The sequence below is a fragment of the Pinus tabuliformis genome, chromosome 3_2 (assembly GCF_031772625.1).
Source record: "Pinus tabuliformis cultivar Carrire ecotype Pingquan chromosome 3_2, CPIR1, whole genome shotgun sequence".
NCBI classification, from domain to species: domain Eukaryota; kingdom Viridiplantae; phylum Streptophyta; class Pinopsida; order Pinales; family Pinaceae; genus Pinus; species Pinus tabuliformis.
Genome location: NC_142302.1, coordinates 1,164,411,834 through 1,164,424,814, shown reverse-complemented (window position 1 = coordinate 1,164,424,814; position 12,981 = coordinate 1,164,411,834). Strand labels below are relative to the sequence as shown.

At 43.4% G+C, this 12,981-nt stretch overlaps 1 protein-coding gene across 4 annotated transcripts in view; it reads left to right on the top strand.

Moving 5' to 3' along the window:
- LOC149184854 (uncharacterized) overlaps window positions 1-12,981 on the top strand; it is a 172,605-nt gene that overhangs the window by 107,687 nt on the left and 51,937 nt on the right. The gene's annotated exons all lie outside the window — the stretch shown is intronic.

The window sequence follows — 12,981 nt, the reverse complement described above, 5'->3', positions numbered from 1 at the left end:
TAGTTGTGGACCAAAAATCGAATTATTTGGATGGCTAGATCATGGGATAATTGATGCCCTAGGTGGCTTAGAGGACTAGACCTAAAGAAGAGGAAAGGGGAGAAGGAAAATAGGTTTAAGGTGATCACCTTTGGGTGGACTAGTGCCTAATCCTTTGGGGAGATTGGAGTCAGGTAGAATTATGACTATGGACTTTTGAATTTTCTAGGTCAAGGAGGCTTCAATGACAACTTCACTTGGCACTAGGGAAACAACAAAAGCAACTTCAAAGACTTTATACTTCATTTTGCAAGATAAATGGCTTGTCAAGATAATTTCAGTAATGAAACATCCCTAGGAATATTCATTCATTATAAATTGCCCATACATGAGTCATTGACTATCCATAAACAAAATTTCCACAACTTCGCATAAGAGATGCAACAAATAAGCCCTAGTACAGCGAAATCCTAGCAGCAATGTACGTGACAAAATTAGAAAGAAAGAATAGAATTAAAATGTACTTACATGTATAAGAATAATCCAACCATCCAAAAACTTGCCATCAAGAAGCTCCAAGACATATGAAAATTATCAAAACATCAAAATTCATTCCGTGCTCCAAATATTGATCCTCCAAGAAGGATATTGAAAATCTCTAAAGAGATACTAGTTCCATATCCAAGTGATGATGCTAAAATGAATCCTCATCACTTCTATTTATACACTTCTAATGAGTTCGATTTAGCTACCTGGGCCTACATTAGCCCCTAAAATAAAATAATGTGCAAAACAACTAACTTTTGGTGACAAGACCACCAAACTAGCTCATAAACGAAAGAATAAATCTCTCAAGAGCTCGAATGATCAATAATACATGTCGTTGGGCCTTCTAAGAAGCCTGATGAAGTCCATAAGTGCCACAATGATGAATAGGGCTCCCAAAAGTAGTTGACAAGGGGTTGACCCCTTGTTCTCCAAATAATAAACTTATGGTGCTCCCAATGGGTGTGAGGGAATACAAGTAACCTCATGAGCCTCCAGTAGGTCGAAGATGCTTGTAGACCATCTGTAAGGGCTTAGATAATGGTGTAAGTGATGCCACGTCAGCACACAAGTCTTGGGTCATCTGCCAAGTGTATGGTACAACTGTGGCGCTGACTGGGCATGCTGAACTAGGTGCATCTTCCTTGTCCAATAGGTGAATCTCGAGCAATCTCTGAATATCTCTAGGGATCCATGGAGTGTTGTATATTGTTGTGGAGGTCCATGGCTCTCAACACACACCCTACATGTGTCAATGTAGCCCTCGGGAGGGTTAGTGTGAAAATCTGGTTACCCTGAATCCTACTGCAACAACTGATGATATTTCTCGTATTTGTTAAATTAAACAAACTACTTGTAGTTTTCTACGGCAAATATCGAAATACATAGACTGCAGCCTTCACAAAATAAATACTGCAAAAGAAATAAAAACACTGGAAGAATGGATGCACACACACAATAATACACTGTTATTTTTGGACTAATGTCCTCGGAAAAACCCAACTTGGGAAAACCGGTGCAGCAACCGAGGGTTTTATTATTATGCAGTAGTAAATTTGAGTACAGATCTATGGAATCTCAAGTATAGCTTTCCATACAAAGAAATAACTGAGAGGAGATCTAGTGAGAAAAATCTCACTCCCACCAGTGATCCGACACTAAACTTGGCTCAAGATGAGCTACCCCTTGCTGCCTTTGCACTTCCTCTGCATCAACCTTCGCAGATTTGCGTCCTACAGCTCAGACCATTGTCTTTCTCGCTAACTGATCAATTGCTATCTAGAAAATCCAGCCGCCTGGCCTCTGGGCTCCCACTCTGGCTTCTGGCACTAAATTTTGACTTCTCCTTAGCAAAATACAACTCTCCCTCTGAAGCTCTGGGCTACCTCTCTGCTCTGCACTGCCTCTCTGTGGCACTCACTGCCTCTTTGCTATGCACTCACCAGACTGGAGAAACTTCCTTTCGGTCTTACTTTCCCTGCACCTCTCACTGCTTCAACTTCACTGAATCACCTCCAACAACTGACTGCTGCTACTCTGGAGTTCGATTTCCCAAAAAAATCGAATTCCTTGGTGTCTAAAGTGTGTTCTCCAACCCCCATCTAATTTCTTCTTATAATCTCTCGTTGAGGCTTCAACGACCAAGATTAAAACATAATCGTTGGTTAAGATTAACTAGAACTCGATCCATGTCTTCTTCTAGAAGATTCTCACCATGAATTAATTAATACCCTTTAATTAATCAGTTTTCCTAAGTTTAGACTTGTTGAATTTTGTAGCTTGGGAGGTACTCCAAACCCCAGGGGTTTAGGGGTTGGAGGACAAAGCGCCATAAGGGCAGCTTGTGGGCTTGGAACCCAAGAAAGGAGTTTTGGCACCAATTGTGTTTTTGGGGCAGAACCATGATGGTTACATGACATGTGATGGATGAGGATGATAGTGCTCGGAAAGACAACTGCAATGCATCGAAAATCGTCTGAATTCGAGTTGTCGTTTGAGAGATATTAATTTTTGAAGTTGATGTATGAATTATGAATTTCTCAATGTCGATTCAATATGATTGCGTGGAGGCTCCTTTTAGTATAAAAGGAGGTTGAATGGGAGGCTATTTTGGCATCTATTTGTGAGATTTTCCTCCAAGAATTAGCTCTGAAATTCGGATGCCCTAGCCGCAGCAAGAAAGGGTCAAGGACAACGTGGGGACAAGTCTGAAGTGGAGGCCAAGGAGCAGCGTGGGAGAGGTTTGTTTGAAGGCCGAAGTGCTGGGCTGATTGCGGATTTGTTTGGGACTGTCTTAGGGCTAAAGACAGGTCCGAAGAAGGCTATTCTAGGGCCGTAATTGTTGGGCAGATAGGCCGAGGAGCAGAGGGACAAGACAAGGCTGTTAGGTGACTATTTGGGTTAGTTTTAGAGGGGAGCCGCAACTACAACAAACTACTTTGCTAGGTCGTAGGCCATAGCAAGCAGCTGGAGGAGTTTATGGGCTGCGTTAGGGAGGACAATCCCTTAACAAGGTAGCATGGCATGGTAGGGCCTTCTCCAAGGTAGACCGCAACCCTAGAAGGGCTTATCTGCTGACTGTGTGGAGGATTGAGGGCTGTATTGTGTGCCCTAACCAGAATTGCAAGAGCAACAGTGCAGATGGTAGTGACAACAGTGTTTTGTGGAGGATTGTTGATCAAAGGAGTTGACTAGTTTAGATCGTGAGTATTGTAACCTGTTGGTGCCATGTGGAGGATATTCCAAGGAGGGATGGTGTCTTGCTAGGAGCAAATTCAGCAGTGGAGGATTGGGTGTCATAGAGCTATTGGAGGGCAGCGATTTGACCACCCAAAGTAGCCCTTGACATGCTGTCTTGAAGGACAAAGAGCAACTTAAGGTTGGGTGAAGGACGGTGCCAAAGTGCAACACTTTGATGGACAAAAGTTGCTGCTAGCCTGACAGATTGAAGCTTGGGTATTGGCCAGCGCAGAGGAGCAGATTGGATCAGCCCAAGTACACCGAGCAGAAGGACGTGCAACAGTGTTAGAGGTGTAACCCTTCGGAAGTTGAGCAGAACGGGTGCAACAGACCGACAGGACAAGATACGACATAGAAGCAGTGAAGCAAGTTTGTCATTGTATCTTGTAACCATAGACTATTGTATTTATCAGTTTGGATTAATATAACGAAGATTGGTGATTGTACATTATTGTACAATTTTGATTAAAAACTGTGTATATTGTGCATGTATGATTTATAGCTTTAGAATTTTCCACTACGAAAAGTAGTTTATGGTTGAGACTCTTGGTTTGGTAGCATGAGTGATTTAAGACTCTAACCTAGATCCAAGGTCACGAAATTTCAACATGGTATCAGAGCGTATCTAGGCTACTTTGAAAGCTAGTAAATCAAAGTTTGCACAATGAAGTACAAAGTGCGAGGGAGTTGGTCACATTGTGAGTGAAGGAGTCACTACAATGTCGAAGTTGCAGGTTGGTCTCCGGTATGAAGACAGGTTGGAAGGGTTTTCCAACTTTACTACTTGGAAAGAGAGGATAAAGTTGGTCTTGCAGGTCAACAGGATCTAGGATTTTGCCGAGAAAGAGATCAAGAAGCCATCTGACCCTAAGGAGCTGGAAATATGGGAAGACTTGGATACGAAAGCGAGGTTGATCATCCTTGATGGTGTGAAGGATCCCTTGATACCTCATGTGTTTGGGAAGAACAATGCACACGAGATGTGGATGGCTCTTCAGAATTTGTTCTAGAATAAGAACGAGAACTGGGTGTTGGTATTGGAGGATAAGTTGAAATCCACCAAGATGATAAAGGGTGAAGGAATGACTTCGTATCTAACAAGGATATCTTAGGTTCGAGATGAGCTTGCTGCCGTCAAGGTCAAAGTTTCAGATGCAGAGATGGTAAGGATTGCCTTGAAAGGGTTCACCGATCAAAGGAATCGTTGCCAGGGAGAAGCTCCCAGACAAGAATAGACTATGGGACGACTTCATTCAGGAAGATTTGCGAGACGAGGATCTTCATCCTTCCAAGGAGGTAGATGAGGATGTGGCACTTTCAACAAAAATGAAGGGTAAGTGGAAGGACTTGAGTAAAATCAAGTGTTTTCACTATGGCGAGATGGGTCATTATGCGTCAAAATGTCCGAAGAAGAAAGGAGATGATGAGAAGAAAAAAGGAAAGCAGGCCTCCCTTATTGCCCATCAAGCAAAGATGGAAGAAGAAGAGGATGCCCTTTCACTAATTTCTCATTACTTAGAAAGAACTATCAAAGAGGATGGATGGTATGTGGACAGCGGTGCGACGAAGCATATGACAGGGTCACATGATGTTTTTGAGACTCTAGTTGAATGGGACTCGAAGTTGCACACAATGTTCCACCAAGACTCTAGGACGGGGAGACGCGGGTGCGGGGAGACGCACAAGGGGGGTGTGTGGGAGTACACTCAAATTTTAGGGAAATTTAGGGGGGACGTTAGGGTATATAGTTTTTTAATATATATATATATATATTCAAATTCATATTCAATAATGAAAGCATAAATACAATGATACATACATAATTGAATTAAGTAATGAAATACATTGATCCATACTCATCATCCTTACTAATACATAAATGATTGATCCGTAGACCACGAGATTCAATAATGAAATACTCTGATACATATTCATCATTCATTATTCACCATTCTAGAATCTACATTGATTTAAAAATTTAATTCATCATTCATCATTCTTGGTTCTAAATTAATTTAAAATTAAAATTCATCATTCATCATTCTATAATCTAATTAGTACTAAGCAAAATAGACTATAATAGATACTGAAATCTAAAGACTGGAATAGTATTTTGATATAACTAAACTCAAAAACAGTGGAGTGATGAGTCTAAAAGTCACTCTAAAGTACACAAAGGGCTTGGTGCTCTTGATTAAATACTAATTCCATACCCTTGTACATGACAAAATGCAATGGAAACATTGCAATCCATTGAATCCTGAATTCCTGAAAAATTGTTAAGTCTGCTGGATTTTGAGTGAGATCTAAAATTCTACTTTCTGCATATGAAATCCAAAGAGGTTGGAACCACTCTCAAACATCCTGAGTCATTCCATGGTAATGTTAAAAATTTAAGTAAAAGGATGAAAATGAAAGATAAAGGAGAATGCCACTTTTACTTTAAGAATTTAACATTACCATATTCTTAACATTACCATGAATTGCATAGCATTAGTAGGGCAATATGATCAAATACTAGGTTTCCCCTGTCATAAATCATTGTTTACAAGCAAGTTTGAGGGGGACGCGTAGCCCATTTTGAGGGGGGATGCCCAGGCGTCCCCCTTTTGGGGAGTCGTGTCCCTCACACTGGGGAAATGTCCCCCCTTGCGTCTCCCCACGTCTCCCCAAAAGGGGGACATGGGGAAACATTTCCCCAGATGTCCCCCCGTCTCGGGTGCGTGGGGTGCGAGGGGTGCGCGCACCCGACCCTGGGGGATGCGTCCCTGTGGAACACTGGTTGCACATGGTGTTGGGTGACAAGATTCAGTTGGAGATCTGGTGTGGTGCCATTCAAGTTGGAGACAGGACATATGTTGCAGGTTCAAGATGTACTGTTTGTCCCAGGACTCAAGTATAATGTGCTCTCCAGCTTGATGATGGAGAGGAAGGGTTTTGAGGTCTTATTCTAAGATGGGAAGGCAAGACTCAAGACTAGAGGCTCTAAGTTTGATGGGATTGTGCTTGGAGTAAGGGAGAATGGTCTCTACAGGTTGACGGGCAAACCTGAGGATCATATAAAGAAGCAGGGGCAGGTTCCAGAGGAGTAGGAGCAGGTGCAGGTGCAGGTGCAGTTGCAGGCTTCAAAGGAGCAGGTGTAGGTTCCCGAGAAGAAGGTACACTTTTCCGAGAAAGTCCAGGATCTAGAGGCTCAGAGGGAGTCAAGTTTGAGAGGGAGTTTGCAGACTCAGAGGGAGAAACTGCAACCCAAGAAGAGCGCATGGTCAGTGGGGAGCAAGGGTGCTTCCACATCTAGCATGAAGGAACCATGGAAGGAATGGAAAGCGTTGCAGGAAAAGAAAAAGAAGCAGGAGGCTTTGAGCGACAACGACACTTCTGAGGGAGGCATAGTTCATGCTTCTGGGATTGCTGCTATTGTGAGTAATAGGAGCTGGGCAAGTGTTGCGAGTAGTGATGATGAAGATGAAGTACTTCCGAGGCATGGAGGTACCTCCCTCGCTAAGAGGGAGTGTTCAATTTTGTAGCTTGGGAGGTACTCCAAGCCCTAGGGGTTCAAGGGTTGGAGGACAAAGCTTCACAAGGGCAGCTTGTGGGCTTGGAACCCAAGAAAGGGGTTTTGGCGCCAATTGTGTTTTTGGGGTAGAACCATGATGGTTACATGACATGTGATGGATGAGGATGATAGTGCTCGGAAAGACGATTCCAACGCATCAAAAATCATTCGAATCCGAGTTGTCGTTTGAGGGATATTAATTTTTGAAGTTGACGTATGAATTATGAATTTCTTCATGTAGGCCGACATGAGTTTATCAAATAGGCCGACGTGAGAAATTCAAAAGACATGTCGGTTCAATATGATTGCATGGAGGCTCCTTTTAGTATAAAAGGAGGTCGAATGGGAGACTATTTTGGCATCTATTCGTGAGACATTCTTCCAAGAATTAGCTTTGAAATTCGGATGCCCTAGCCGCAGCAAGAAAGGGTCAAGGACAGCGTGGGGACAAGTTTGAAGTGGAGGCTGAGGAGCAGCGTGGGAGAGGTTTGTTTGAAGGCTGAATTGCTGGGCTGATTGTGGATTTGTTTGGGACTGTCTTAGGGCTAAAGACATGTCAAAGAAGGATATTCTAGGGCCGTAATTGTTGGGCAGATAGGTCGAGGAGTAGAGGGACAAGACAAGGCTGTTAGGTGACTGTTTGGGTTAGTTTTGGAGGGGAGCCGCAGCTACAACAAGCTGCTTTGCTAGGCCGCAGGCCATAGCAAGCAGCTGGAGGAGTTTAAGGGCTGTGTTAGGGAGGACAGTCCCTTAACAAGGCAGCGTGGCATGGTAGGGCCTTCTCCAAGGTAGACCACAACCCTAGAAGGGCTTATTTGCTGACTACATGGAGGATTAAGGGCTGTATTGTGTGCCCTAACCAGAATTGCAGGAGCAGCAGTGCAGATAGTAGTGACAACAGTGTTTTGTGGAGGATTGTCGGTCAAAGGAGTTGACCAGTTTGGATCGTGAGTATAGCAGTCTGTTCGTGCCATGTGGAGGATATTCCAAGGAGGGAAGGTGTCTTCCTAGGAGCAAATTCAACAATGGAGGATTGGGTGTCATAGAGCTGTTGGAGGGTAGCGAGTTGACCACCCAAAGTAGCCCTTGATAAGCTGTCTTGAAGGACAAAGAGCAACTGAAGGTTGGGCTAAGGATGGTGCTAAAGTGCAACACTTTGATGGACAAAATTTGCTGCTAGACTGGCAGATTGAAGCTTGGGTATTGGCCAACCCAGAGGAGCAGATTGGATCAACCCAAGTACACCGAGCATTAGACGTGCAACAACGTTAGAGGGCAGCCCTCCGAAAGTTGAGTAAAATGGGTGTGACAGACTGACAGGACAAGATACGACATAGAAGCAGTGAAGCAAGTTTGTCATTGTATCTTGTAACCATAGACAATTGTATTTATCAATTTGGATTAATATAATGAAGCTTAGTGATTGTACATTGTTGTACAATTTTGTTTAAAAACTGTGTATATTGTGCATTTATGATTTACTGCTTTGGAATTTTCCATTATGCAAAGTAGTTTATGGTTGAGAATCTTGGTTTGGTAGTGTCAGTGATTTAAGACTCTAACTTAGATCCAAAGTCACAGAATTTCAACAAGACTTAGGTACCATTAAAATAAGATTAATTATTTTAATTAAGTCATCTCTAGGTGGAATTTCCAGAAACGATTTCTAGGTTTTGGAGAATACATGTATTCTAGCCTCTCCACAAAGTTTCGTGGCTAGAACACATCTGATGCTACAAAAATCAACTCTCCCTCTTAGCGAGGAATGTGTTATAGAACTGCAACCCACTGAAGCAACACCTCGTCTCTACACAGCCTCCTGTTATGCTGCTAATGTCTGGCTATTGCTGCCCGCCAACTACTGCGCAACTCTGATAAATGCTGCATCTGTGCTACTGCTGGCCCTGCTGAACTGTTGCCAACACTGCATTTGCAATGCAACTCCCTCTCCATTTGCTGCTGCTGCGGCTGCAACAATTGCAACTAAAAAGCATCCAAAATATTGAATCAACTATGATTAGTATGATTTATCTGTCACCTGAGTCCTAACTGCTGCTAGACTCTGTGCTGTCACTGAAGCCTCTGCGCTGCTGCTAACTCTGCTGTAATATTCCTAATTAGCCATGGCTAATTGGAATATTCGATTTTGCTCAATTTTGCCTTCTGTAGTTATTTAGAAATAAAAAGGTGAGGAAAGGGGGACATAACTCACTTTTTGAATAAAGTCACTCCCTAGTAGCACAATGTTGTAACTTAAAAGGGGAGCCAAGGGGGCCAAAGGACCACGTAGAGAAGGGGGCCCACGTAAACACTTGGAGGGATTGCGCAGATGGAGAGGAGCACGTGGCAAGAGAGAGGCTGTGTTGGAGGAGGTGGGCCTTAGGGTTTTGAGAGAGGCCAACGCTATAAAGGAGAGAGGAGCCTCCTCATTTTGGCATTCGATTATGTTGCATTTGAGCTAGTCACTTCGACTTAGAGCACGCTACAGCATTGTTTAGTGCATCGAGTGTCTCCGTTCGGAGATCTCACCCTTAGCCCCGGGGACTTTGAATGCCTGCTCGAGCAAGGTAGTTTCATCAGTCTTTTGCATGAGGATCGATCTTTGGAGTTGAGGAAGAACTGAGCATTTTGATGACTACATAGTCTCGAGAGAGGAGGACGTAGTCTCTTTGGGTAGGAGCTTCGGATTGGGTTTATGTGGAGGATTTGAGCTTGGAGATTGAGCAAGGGATCAACCCTTGCATATTGGAGGATTTTGGCAGAGTCTCGGGCAGAGTTTTGGAGGATTCTCTTCAGTGGCAGCGCAGAGCCTTGAAGGATAGCGTAGATCCTCAAAGGGGTGATTTTTGGGGGTCAGCTATTTTAGAAAAGCTTTCTGGGTCTATTGGGCATAGGTTGATTCCAGAGTTTCAACATTTTCTGAGGAGGGGAATAGCCCCAAATCCTCACTTGATTCCAGCAGTAGCAGCAACACAACAGTTCTCCGGCAGCTTGGACGCAGTTCAGAGAGAGGCCATTTCCTTACCATTCTGAGTGTATTTCTTCACTTGCCTTGTGCAAGTCGAGGTGCTATCTTTCTGATCACCTCTTGTACTCTTTCCATTACTCAGTATAATAAAATGGCTTAGCATTTCTCTCTGCATTTCTTGAGTATCTGCTTATATTCCATGTATACATTATTGTATGTTGCACTACTGTTATTTTTATCTCTTTGAGCTTCTCGGCTACTATACCACTTGTGTGTTTTTCTCCTATACTCTTAGACAGAGTCTGGAAAGGGCCAGGTAGCCTCCAGATCTCGTCCTCTTTTCAGAGGCGACATATCTGGTAAACGCCCTCCCAGTCCATCTCTGGTTGGAGTTTGCTTGTGTTTGAGGGATATCCCTGAAAAAGGATATTACATCTGCTATGTGCCAACTGCACAACTGCTAACTCTACACTGTGATGCCCAGTATCTGACCGCTACTAGCTACTGCACCTGTCACTCTGGCACTTGACTACACCAACTGCCATTGGTCCATCCTGCTACTGCATACTATGGGTCCCTGTAGCAAGGTATTAATTCATGAGGTGGACCTCCTCAAGAATCGTGCCCATCTTGTAGCTCTCTGGGGCTACAAAACCAATCACCCCACCTCTGTCCTAGAGGCATGGTTGTCCTCCTCGCGAAATGCGATCTACTCACATTGCTATTGTTATTGCTCTGTTGACGCTTCTGCAGTGCTGCTGCAACTATTGCAATAATAAGTTTGATCTTCCCAGATCCTAAAGTACTAAATTCCATAGGACTACTCCCTCTGAAACTAGACTCCCTCTGAGTCTCGATCTCCCTATGGGAAATCTCTCTACTCCCTCCTGGCAACTTACAAAGTCCTTTTGCTCTGGAAATTGGACTGCGAAGCTCTGCATTGGGAATCTCCTGGCTGGAATTGCACTTGCATACTGCAACTGGGCAATTCACACTGCCTGTGTCACTGCAACTAGTTCTGCAACTGTGTTCCGGGAACTGACTGCAACTAGCTATGCAACTGTCATTTGAATGACTAGCTGCGTCTGCTGACACTGTGATCCTCCTGCTACTAATTTTATTGGGCTCCCATAGCAAGGATACTGATCCATGTGAGAAATCTGCAGCAACTGGATCTAATATGCTGTTCTTCCATGGATCTTGCCCATCTGTAGCCATCTCAACAAAAATTTGAATTCCTCCTCTTCTCCTCTGCACAACTGCTGACTGGCTCTAGCACTCCCTGCTGGAGTGGGCAAATTTGCTCACAACTATTGCTGCTCTACTAGGAAAATTTCAACTTCTGGGCTAGAAGTCCCTTGAGAATAGAATTCCCTCAGTGTGTGCTCATCCTTCCTCTTGACGCTATTTTGCATTAGCAACCTGCTGCAAAATAACGGCGTCACAGCTGAAGATCTGCTCTGCAAGGAAACTACTGCTACTTCCTCTACCTCTAGTAATATTCAATCTGGAAAAAAATATTCTCTATCGACTCACTCAGAGAAGTAAAATTCCCACGAAAAACTGACCCTTCTGGCCAAGGAAATATGCTGCCCTTGAGGGTTTCAATTTATTGCCTACGCAGAAATTCGAACTGCCTCCTTCCTTTTGCGCTGAGCTCTTTGGCCTACGATCTGTGCTCTATTACCATGTGAAAATTCAGTTACCCTGAATCTTATTGCAACAACTGATGATATTTCTCCTATTTGTTAAATTAAACAAATTACTTGCAGTTTTCTGCGGCAAATATCGAAATACATACAATGCAACCTTCACAAAATAAATACTGTGGAAGAAATAAAAACACTGGAAGAATAGATGCACATACACAATAATACATTGTTATTTTTGGACTAATGTCCCTGAAAAACCCAACTTGGGAACACTGGTGCAACAACTGAGGGTTTTATTATTATGTACTAGTAAATTTGAGTACAAATCTATGGAAGCTTAAATCTAGCTTTCCATACAAAGAAATAACTGACAGGAGATCTAGTGAGAAAAATCTCACTCCCACCGATGATCTGACACTGACCTTGGCTCAAGATGAGCTGCCCCTTGCTGCCTCTGCGCTGCCTTTGCATCAGCTTACACAGATCTGCGTCCCACAACTCGGATCAACGTCTCTCTCGCTAACTGATTAGTTACTATCTGGAAAATCAATCTTCCTGGCTTTCGAGCTCCCACTCCGGCTTCAGGCATTGAATTTCGAATTCTCCTCAGCAAAATACGAATCTTTCTATGAAGCTCAGCACTGCCTCTCTGCTCTTCGCTGCCTTTCTGTGGCAATCACTGCTTCTCTGCTATGCACTCATCGGATTGGAGAAACTTCCTTTTGGTCTTACTATCCCTGCCCCTCTCTCGCTGCTTCGACTTCACTGAATCACTTCCGACAAATCACTGGTGCTACTCTAGAGTTCGATTTCCCAACAAAATCGAATTCCTTGGTGTCTCAAGTGTGTTCTCCAATCCCCGTTGAATTTCTTCTTATAATCTCTCGTTGAGGCTTCAACGACCAAGATTAAAACATAATCGATGGTTAAGATTAACTAGAACTCGATCTTGTAGATTTCTGGTAGCATCAGATGTGCTCTAAGCCTCAACATTTGCAGGGAGGCTTGGACACATCCATTCTCCAATACCCAGAAATCGTTTTGGGAAATTCCACCCAGAGACAGTTTTATTAAAATAATTAATTATTTTTAATGGGTTCCTAAGTCTAAACGTAGGAAATTAAAATAATTAAAGGGTATTAATCTAATTGTGGGTGAAACTTCTAGAAGAAGATGGAGATCGAGTCCAAATGATCTAGGCCATTGATTAGAATCTAATTTGGGCAGTTGGTTCTCAACTGGAGGATTATAAGGACATCGATGGACACTTGGTGAACACATTGAATAGAGTTCAGAAGATCGAATTTCTGAAGTAGAGTAGCTACCAGTGAGAAATTCGAAGTGAGATTTTGTAGTGAGGGGCAGGAATAGTTCCAGTTGGATATTTCTCCTGATCCGGGAATACTCAGCAAAGGAGGCTGAGAGAGATCCGGTAGAGGCAGCGCAGAGCCAGAACTTAGAAGAGATTGATGTAGGGCCACGCAGAGGCAGTGCAAAGCCTTGAGAGGAGATCCGAAATTTGCTGGAGGGATCAATTTTTG